Source organism: Helianthus annuus, chromosome 14, assembly GCF_002127325.2.
Source record: "Helianthus annuus cultivar XRQ/B chromosome 14, HanXRQr2.0-SUNRISE, whole genome shotgun sequence".
NCBI lineage: Eukaryota > Viridiplantae > Streptophyta > Magnoliopsida > Asterales > Asteraceae > Helianthus > Helianthus annuus.
The window spans coordinates 131656443-131667318 of NC_035446.2; positions in this window are offsets into that span (position 1 = coordinate 131656443).

Sequence of the window (10876 nt, forward strand, 5' to 3'; positions counted from 1 at the left end):
ACTGCAGGAATTATAAGTAATTCCTGTCAGTAGTTCAAGTGGAGCGGCTACTACAGGTTTTGAACCCACTGGTTTACACCTGGACAGTAGTTTCATTAGTGAGACTCCCTTGAAGGCAATTTCTTCTTTGGGAACCATAGTGTCCACTGGTGTGTTTCCATTATACACTGCTTACCTTAAAATGGTAAGCTCTGCTGAAGAAAGAAGTCCCCAATACCGATAACAAGGGGCATCAGTGGATGATTTTTGGGAAACTTTTCCTAAGTCAACCATTGATACAACTACCACTGGTGGGAAATCAGATGATCCCATTAACTTGGGTGATGGTTTAAACTACAAAGAATTGACGGAGAGGGTTGATAAACTTGACACATCTGTTGTAGAAATCAAAACTATGCTGCAACAGTTGTTACAAGCTCAAAAGGCTACACCCACTGTTGCACCATCCGCAACATCTGCTCCATCCGCTGTTGAGCTATGGCATCTGTTTCAACCCTTGTTTCACAAACAAAGACAATATGCAGATCAACAGCATGAAGTTCAACTTCAAATGGTCAGAAATGTCATGGAAGCTAGGTACAAAGATACTCAAGCAGATATCAAAGCCATTAAAGCTCATCTGCTTCAAACTACTGGCACTGCTCCTCCTTCAATCATCTATGTTGAAAATCCTGATGATGTCAAAAAGGGGGAGAAAACTAAAGGGAAGAAGGGAAAAGAAGATGGTTTATACATGCCACCAGATCGAATGTCCAAACTTGTGGTAGAAATCCCAAGGCCAGATGGTTCCAAAAAGGTTGATGAGACTCAAAATGCATTTGCTGCATTAAAGGCAAACATGAAAGGGTCTAAAAGGTTTGAGGAGGAGAAGAAAGTTATAATGGAAAAAGAAGAGCAGGGTACTTCTAAACCTAAAAGAAGACAGCCTACCAGAAAAGTAAGCCAACCCAAAACCACACCTTCCAAAACCACCAAACAAACTCCTCAAATCCCCAAAAGTTCCTCTCATCAAACTTCCAAACCAACAGATGTTATCTCAACAACTGCCATCACTACTACATCAACCCGCACCCAATCCACTGTCATACCAAAAACAATATCACTACCACAAAAATCAGCTGCCAAAAAGCAGAAAACAGTAGTTGACACATCAACTGTTGTAGTGACCACAGTGGTTGAAACACCAGTTGTTTCAACAGCTGTTAGTCAGATACCAACTACTTCAATCACTGCCACTCAACCCACAAATACAACACCAACTTCTCTAAAGCACAAAAGGAGAAAGATAACAAACATTGTAGTGGAAGATGACACTTCCCCAAATTTAACATCTAAACAACCACTGTCCCTTGTCACCATTCCAAACCCTGTTCCATTATCTTCAGTTCAACCCTTCAATCAAAACACAGCCATTGACCCTGCAGGAGTACAATATCCTCTAGATCTTACAGCAGTCAGGAAGGAAATCAAATCCTTCTACTCTGAAGATGATCCTGAAAAGAGGAAACTCCCATCTATTCAAGGTTATCCTTTGCCAAGAAATATAGAAGAATATCTCAAAATAAAGGCCCAAAAAGCAGAGGATATATCTAAAAGAGATACAGAGGGAAAGTCAGACAAAGAGATTCAAAGAAATTATCAATACCTGCTCACCAAAGTTAGAACTTTATAGCAGTTCTCAAAAGTCCTTTGAGAGTAAGATTAGCCTGAATAGTTCGATAGAATAACGATAAGTGATGCGTAAAACGAGGATAAGTGTTGGTGGGTCGAACAGCGGGTCGATCGGACGGCAGTCCGATCGGACAGCTGATCGAGCGAGTGACTTACCGTTCGGACGGCTGTCCGTTCAGACGGTTGTCCGATCGGATGGTCGTTCGAGTGGATTATTGCTTCCTTTATCAAGGATGTGTTTGTGTATAATGTTTTGACTTTTGAAGTTTTTTGTGGTAGCATTTGAAAACATTGAAGTGTTTCTACCTTTCAGGTCGGTCGATCGGACAGTCGTTTGATCGGCCGGAAATCCGATCGGTTAGACACTTTAGTGGGAACAAGTTCACAGCAGAATGTCACTCGATCGGACAACCGTTCGATCGGGTGGCATCCTTAGTGCATTGAACATGTTGAAAAATCGATTAAGTGTTAAAGCCTAAGTATCTCATGGTCCGAAGAGTAATCCGATCGGATGGTAGTCCGATCCGACAGCAGTTCGTTCAACACTCAAACTTCAGATAAAGTTGGTTAAGTGTGGGACCCAAGGTGCAAGCCGTTCGGCTGACCGGTCGATCGGACGGCACCTCGTCCTGGTCGTCCTGTTCGTCTCACACTTGGTTGTCTTGATTGTTTGTCATTTTATCGAGGCATTTTGATAACGTGTAAAACAACAGTAACCTTGTCACTACTTGGTGCTTCTGATCGGACAGGAATCACCCAGATCCGGTTAGTTAACTTTTTGTGACGGTGTTCCATGTTTAACCCGAAATCGGTAAACCTCGTGGCAAGAATACAGATCTTGAGCCACACAACCACAAGAATGAGTAGTATGTCGACACAAGGTCGGATTCCGCCGGTTTTGAGTGCATTGAGTGTAAAAGAACGAGAAAACTTGTGGTTATTTCTTTCAACTCTTTTATCCTTTTGAAAATGTTCAGATCTATGCGAGATCGTTGTGAAATCATGTGGAAATCCTTCAGATCGGAGTTATTCTTGATGAAATGAGGTCAAACCTTGAAGTTCATAAGAACTTCATGATGACGTCACCTTAGAATACCCCAAATCTTGATGATTTCACAGTTAAAAGTTGAGATTTAAAAGATAGAAAGGTGTATGAGTGCGTGTAGATTAAAAAAGTACAAGATTTAGGACGAGGTCTTACCAGAATTGAGAGAAATCTGAGAAAAGGTGGAGAGTACGAGCTGGTCGGTCAGAGAGTTTCCAAAAGTGGAAATGATGACAATGACAGGGATATTTATAGAGTTCCAAAAGAGGAAAGTGCTGGCCGATCGGCCAGGCAGCTCGATCGGATAGCAGTCCGGCCGGACGGCTGGTCGATCGACTAGGTGCCTGATCGATCGGTCGCCTTAGTGGGGAGTTCGATGCGACGATTTTTGATATTTCGATTTCGATTGCGAATGATGCGAATGCGATAGAGTTTACTATTCAAATTACTTTTAATCCCAGCCACTCATATCTCGCGCTGTCTCTTCGCCACTAATTATCACACTATATCAACATACAATCATCCTTATTTCGTATTCGTTTTGCGATTGCGATTGAGTTCGATTGCGATTCGATTGTTTACCACACAATACATAAATAAACATGCACAAGTAACACATAGGGCACACACACACGTTTAGCAATTACCAAAAATGCGGTATTCGAGTTGCGAGCGCGACGTTGATTAGATTAGTTCGATTGGTGTTTAATTGGCTTTATCGCATTGCTACTTCCTATTATTCACAGTCGTAAAGCGGTTCGTAGCGATAAATATTCGATTACTTCGATTGTAATTAATTACTCCACATAATACAATTAACGTAAAACATAAAATAGACTAACTACAGTCAAGGAAGTCAAAACAGGGATTGAGCAAGGAGTGACAGATCGCAATTAGCGATCTTTTCTTCCTTTGACTTCAATCTTGACTTTGACTTTGACTTTGACTTTCGAAACACTGGGGTGTTACAGCCTCCCCTTGTTTAGGGAATTTCGTCCCGAAATTAGGTCGAAGCCATAGCAAACAACTGCGGGTACTTCGCCTTCATGTCGCTTTCGAGTTCCCAAGTGAACCCCGCGCCTCGTTTGCCTTCCCATCGGACTTTCACAATAGGAATGCGCGAGCGTCTGAGCTGCTTGGTTTGGCGATCCATGATTTCGACAGGCTTCTCCACGAAGTGTAGTGTTTCGTTTATTTGAAGGTCATCGAGAGGTACAATTAAATCATGCTCAGCCAGGCACTTTCGCAGGTTTGACACGTGGAAAGTCAGGTGGACATTACTAAGCTCCTCCGGTAGTTCGAGTCTGTAGGCGACTTTTCCGATCCTTTCCAGAATCTTAAAAGGTCCAACATATCGAGGCGCTAGTTTCCCTTTCTTGCCGAATTTGACCACACCCTTCCAAGGTGATACCTTTAGGAGTACGTAGTCGCCAACGTCAAATTCAAGGGGCTTGCGTCGTCTATCGGCGTAACTTTTCTGTCTACTTCAAGCTTTCAACAAGTTGTCTCGAATTTGGAGGACTTTGTCAGTCGTTTCTTGTAGTAGCTCAGGACCGGTTAATTGCGAGTGACCGATCTCGTGCCATACAATAGGCGATCGACATCTTCTTCCATATAAAGCCTCGAATGGTGCCATTTGGATGCTGGTATGATAATTGTTGTTATACGAGAATTCGACTAACGACAGGTATTTGTCCCAATTACCACCGAAGTCTATGACACACGAACGGAGCATGTCTTCAAGAGTACGGATCGTTCTTTCAGTATGACCATCGGTTTAAGGATGGAATGCGGTACTCAGATTAAACGTAGTACCGAGAGCTGCTTGAAACGTTTCCCACAGTCGTGAGGTAAACCGAGCATCACGATCAGAGATGATGTCACGAGGCGTTCCGTGATTACAAATGATCTCGTCAGTGTAGATTCGGGCTAATCGTTCTACCTTGTAGTCTTCCCGTATTGGCAAAAAGTGGGCGGATTTGGTTAAACGATCAACAACAACCCAAATGCTGTCGTGACCTGATGACGTGTGTGGGAGCTTTGTTATGAAGTCCAGAGGGCCTTTGATGTTCAGCCTTGACCCTTGCACAAGTCAGGCACTTCCCAACGTAGAGAGCAATATCCCTTTTCATACCCGGCCACCAGTACTTGTAGCGAAGATTCTGGTACATTTTGTCGGCACCGGGATGAATAGAATACCGGGATTTGTGGGCTTCGTCCATCAAAATCTTTCGCAAATCGGTTCGCTTAGGGATCCAAATTCGGTCCAGGAAATGGAAAATCCCATTTGATTTACTCACTAGCTGAGTTCCATCGTGATAGATTCGTTCCTTCTTCAGAGTGCGTTCATTAAAACACGCATGCTAGGCTTCGCGGATGAGGGTTTCGAGATCATGTTGGGCTTGGGTATTGCGAATGCTGAGCAAATAACTCCGTCTGCTGAGTGCGTCGGCAATGACATTTGCTTTGCCTGGGTGATAACGAATCTCACAGTCGTAATCGTTGAGAAGTTCTACCCATCGGCGTTGACGCATATTAAGTTCCTTCTGGTCAAAGATATGTTGTAGACTCCTATGATCGGTGAAGATCGTACACTTGGTACCATATAGGTAGTGTCGCCAAATCTTTAATGTAAAAACAACCGCGCCTAGCTCGAGATCATGGGTTGTATAATTCATCTCGTGGATTTTGAGCTGACGAGATGCGTAAGCTATAACCATGTCTCGTTGCATAAGAACACAACCAAGTCTAAGGTTGGAAGCATCACAATAGACAATGAAACCATCGCTTTCGTCAGGCAATATGAGAACATGAGCAATGCAGAGCATGTGCTTGAGGGTTTGGAAAGCAGACTCTTGTTCGGTTCCCCAACAAAAGGCTTGTCTTTATGCGTAAGGGCGGTAAGCGGCACAACGATCTTTGAGAATCCTTTGATAAATCGGCGATAATAGCCCACTAGTCTATGAAAGGAACGGACTTCAGACGGGTTCTTAGGTGTCATCCAGCTCTTAACTGCTTCAATCTTCGCAGGATCGACATGAATACCTCGACTATTTACGATGTGACCCAGAAATTGAACTTCCTCCAGCCAGAATTCGCACTTGGAGAACATGGCATAGAGTTGATTCCCCTGGAGTAACTCGAGAACCAAACGTAGATGTTGCGCGTGTTCGGCTTTAGTAATAGATCAAGACATCGTCGATGAATACGATGATGAAACGGTCTAGAAATGGCTTACACACGCGATTCATCAGACCCATGAAAACCGCGGGTGCGTTGGTTAAACCAAAAGGCATAACAACAAACTCATAGTGGCCGTAGCGAGTGCGAAAGGCAGTTTTGGGTATATCATCCTCTCGAATGCGCAACTGATGGTAGCCTAAGCGTGGGTCGATCTTCGAGAAACACGTAGCACCTTGCAGCTGATCATACAAATCATCGATGCGGGGCAGGGGATAGCGATTCTTGATGGTTAGCTTATTCAATTCCCGGTAGTCGATGCACATCCTGAACGACCCATCCTTCTTTTTGACGAAGAGGAGTGGCGCGTCCCAAGGAAAGGTGCTCGGGCGAATGAAGCCTTTTTCAAGCAATTCCTGGAGTTGATTTGAGAGTTCACGCATTTCGGACGGTGCGAGTCGGTAAGGGGTTTTGGCAGCAGGGTTGGCTCCAGGAATGAGTTCAATACGGAAGTCGATATCACGACTTGGCGGTAGTCCAGGAAGATCATCAGGGAACACCTAAGGGAATTCACGGACCACAGGAACGTCTTTTACTTCTATCTTCCTTTTCTTTTCCTTCTCCGCTACTACAACGTTAGCCAAGAAAGCTCTGTATTCCTTGCGGAGATACTTGCTAGCTTGGATGCATGACATGAGTTTGAGACCTTTCGAAGCAGTTTCGCCATAGACACACAGTAAATCACCATTCGCGAACGAGAATCGAATCATCTTGTCGAAGCATACAACTTCAGCATGGTTTTCGCGAAGAAAGTCCATGCCTACTATGACGTCAAAACTTCCGAGTTGCATTGGGATAAGGTCGATTGGGAATATGTGATTGTTGAGCTCAAGAGTACAATCACGAAGAACAGAATTTACGGCGATAGTTCTTCCGGTAGCGACTTCAACATCGAATGTTGAGGAGAGATAGGAGCGCTTACGACTAAGGAGCTTCTCAAATTCGAACAACACAAAGCAATTATCGGCCCCAGTATCAAACAAACATGATGCATAAATACCATTCACAAGGAACGTACCATTGACCACGTTGTTGTCCGCTTAGGCTTGGGGCGCGTTGATATTGAATGTTCTGGCGCGTGCGGCTTGTTGCTGCTGCTGAGGCTGCTGCTGCTGGTGAGGCTGCTGCTGCTGGGGCTCTTGTTTCACCACCCTGTTCGGGCACATGTTCGCAAAGTGGTTGGGATCACCATATGCGAAGCAGACTCGGGCGTTGATCGCGGGTGCCTGAGCCGCTTGATGGCCTTGCAGGGCTGGGAGCAGAGCTTGATGAGCAGTGGCAGGAGTTGCGGTGTTGCGAGCACCATAACTGCCAGTTGGCGGTGAAATGACCATACAGATTGTAGTGGGTGCAGAAACGACAGGCAAGACCCACCGGATGATGATATGAGCATGTCGAGCAAGCCGGGTGGGGGCCTGTGTATGCAAGCTTTGCTGGTGGTGCATGAGTGACTGGTGTTGGACATTGATGAGACTGTTGCTGAGCCGGTACGGCTTGCAGAGGAGCAGCAGTGGTAGTGGCAGCACAGTTCTTGTTGCTGGAGCTGCTGTTGTTGTTCTTCTTCTTTCGGCGTGAGGACTTTGACGGTTGAGTGGCGGCGGTTTCGGCAGTTGGAGCGGCGGTAGCTTGATGCAAAGTCCTCGAAGCTTTATCCCAAAAACCAGCTTTTACCCGCTTGTCGTTGATCTCGGCGAAAAGCAGATAAGTTTCTTCGATCGTTGTTGTCTTTGCGACATGAACAAAATCAGCAACACAGTCGGGTACAGCTCGGATGTACTTCTTGATTGCCATATCAGACGTCTTGACTTGATCGGGGCAAATGATGCTGAGCTGCTTAAAGCGAGCAGTCCGGGCAGCGTTATCTCCATCATTCTGCTTAATGTTCCAAAACTCGTCCTCCAGCTTTTGGCGTTCATGGGGAGGGCAGAATTCGTCCATCATGATGGCTTTCAGCTCTTCCCAAGTCAGCTCATAAGCTGCATCATTCCCGCATTTGTTTCGTTCGGCCGTCCACCAGTCTAGGGCGCGGGACTAGAAGACGCCGGTTGCGTTTAGGGTACGGAGATTTTCAGGACAGCCGCTTTGGCGCAGAGTGACTTCGATGGAATCGAACCATTGAAACATAGCTGTTGGGCCATCTTCTCCAGTGAATTCCTTTGGACCACAAGCCTTGAACTGCCTGAAACTGAAGGCAGCTTTGGGGGTAGCTTTAGGAGCTTCGGTTCTCTACTCCTCAGATGATTTGCTGACGTTCTCATAGACATCACTCACAGCTTTTGCTACTTGTTTGGCGATGATAGCAGCAAGACGCTTGTCTCTCTTTTCTTGATGAGTAAGTGGGTGACGGGATCCTGATGACGGTCCAGTTGACATTATCTGCAATAGACAATGTCATAGGTCTCAGACACATCATAACCGAATCTCACCTCACACGTCTAATACTTACTAAGGCTTAGGTACACAGTCGCATAATTACATCAACACATAGGCACGAAATCACAGATTCACGTAAACACGGTAGCACATAGGCGCGTAAGCACATAAACACAAAAGCACAGACGCATTTAGTCACAGAGGCAGTCAGAATACAGAAATCTATCATTCAAAGCTCGCGATTGTTCGAATATAGCGATCGCGTTTAATCATAGCGATTAGTATGGTATAAGCGTATAGTATAGCGAGCATCTTAGCGTACGACGTTTCCTCGTGGTAGTAATGATTTCTTAACGTTTTGAGATAGAGAAGTAATGCGGGTTGTGTGTGTCGATCGTAGTGAGAGCAAAAATCGAATAAGTTTCCAAAACTTAAACACATAAATAGGTAAATACACGTATAAACACATAAAAACGACGAGTCATCAGAGTCAGCAGTTGCAGGCTCAGAATCGAAACACATAAAAATCGAGAAGTAGATTGTCTGCGGCTATTAGACATTGACTACCGAAAGCGATTCGACTATTCTCAAGGACTTGGCGTGCACATTTTGACCTTCAGGATTGGGCCTCTGCCTCGATTCTTGGGCATCCGGCGCACATCCCTCTAGTCATACTATGAGTTCAGGTCGTTGGAGTCCGTCGAGACTTTGGTGAGAGTTTTGTAAAACCGTGGTCAAGCCGTCAAGGTTAGGGTTTCACCCCTGGCTTGACAACTTCCCTTCGATTTTAATAAAATAGAGGAGATTATTCATCAAAATATGGATTTCACTCCTGATTTGGTACAATTCTCCCTGCTGGTAAGTAAAAATGCGGGTTGATTAAGCAGATTTTAGTCGAGAGTTTGCGGTTTTCATACCTAATCTTGACTAAATTGCTTCTTCATATTGAAAATTCGAGTGCAGTGATAGTGTAGCGTAGGCGAGAATGGCGAAGAATAGTAGTAAACTCATACATGATCCCTACTGGACATGCACGAGTCGGTCTATTGGGTCCTAACTATAGACTAGGTCTCTAAGACATCGGCCCGGACTAGGTCGAGTCTTGCCTAATTCCCTATAGTTATGGCTCTGATACCAATCTGTCACACCCCAACCGATGGCTAAATCATCGAGGCGCGACACTGAGCGAAACAGATTGTCCAGAAGTTTCCATAACAATTATCATTATTATTCAATTTAAAATAACATGTCCCATACCATGTCTCAAACAGTAAACAAATTATTACAGACAAAATCTAGGCAAATAGTTCTATTCCGACAACTAAGATTTAAATAGAGCAATTGTTTACTTGCTTCTAGAGACCCTTGATTTCATTTGTACAAACAACTATTTGTAGGGCTCTAGAGCCTTATTCTAGCCTCGCTTCCTAGCAGATAAGCGTCCTAAACACCTGTCACATACGTTAAAATAAAGTCAATACACATAGTGTAAAGGCGAGTATACAAGTTTGATAATAGCATATAGAGTTCGAAATAGTTTACGCAAAACCAACACGTACACAGAGGAAAACGAAGCATGTTAGTTATCAACATGAACCTATCGATACCAATGACTGCGGGTTGACTGCCCGAGGCAATTCGTAATACATGATCACCACTGTAATCCATGCAAATAATTGTCCTTAACAACCCCCGCATGAGCGGGTGCTGAGTCCAAACTATAGTACTATCGTCGTTAAGGCAGGCAGACAGCATTCCATGTGTAAACATAACAAACAAGCATTCATTAAGTCACATATAACATGCGGTAACGGTTAGCGTTTAAAGTATTGCGTAGTGTGTTGATTGTGATTTTGTATAAGTAACGTATGTAACACCCAAAAGTGCTTAAAGCAAAAAGGGATCGAGTATACTCACAACGATTGATGGATTGAAGGGAGCGCTTGAGAGCAAGATTAGCCTGAATAGTTCGATAGAATAACGATAAGTGATGCGTAAAACGAGGATAAGTGTTGGTGGGTCGAACAGCGGGTCGATCGGACGGCAGTCCGATCGGACAGCTGATCGTGCGAGTGACTGAACGTTCGGAGGCTGTCCGTTTGTACGGTTGTCTGATCGGATGGTCGTTCGAGTGGATTGTTTCTTCCTCTAGGAAGGATGTGTTTGTGTATAATGTTTTGACTTTTGAAGTTTTTTGTGGTAGCATTTGAAAACATTGAAGTGTTTCTACCTTTCAGGTCGGTCGATCGGACAGTCGTTTGATCGGCCGGAAATCCGATCGGTTAGACACTTTAGTGGGAACAAGTTCACAGCAGAATGTCACTCGATCGGACAACCGTTCGATCGGGTGGCATCCTTAGTGCATTGAACATGTTGAAAAATCGATTAAGTGTTAAAGCCTAAGTATCTCATGGTCCGAAGAGTAATCCGATCGGACAGCAGTTTGTTCAATACTCAAACTTCAAAGATTAGAAAAAGTGATTAAGTGTGGGACCCAAGGTGCAAGCCATTCGGCTGACCGGTCGATCAGGTGGTTGTCCGTTCAGA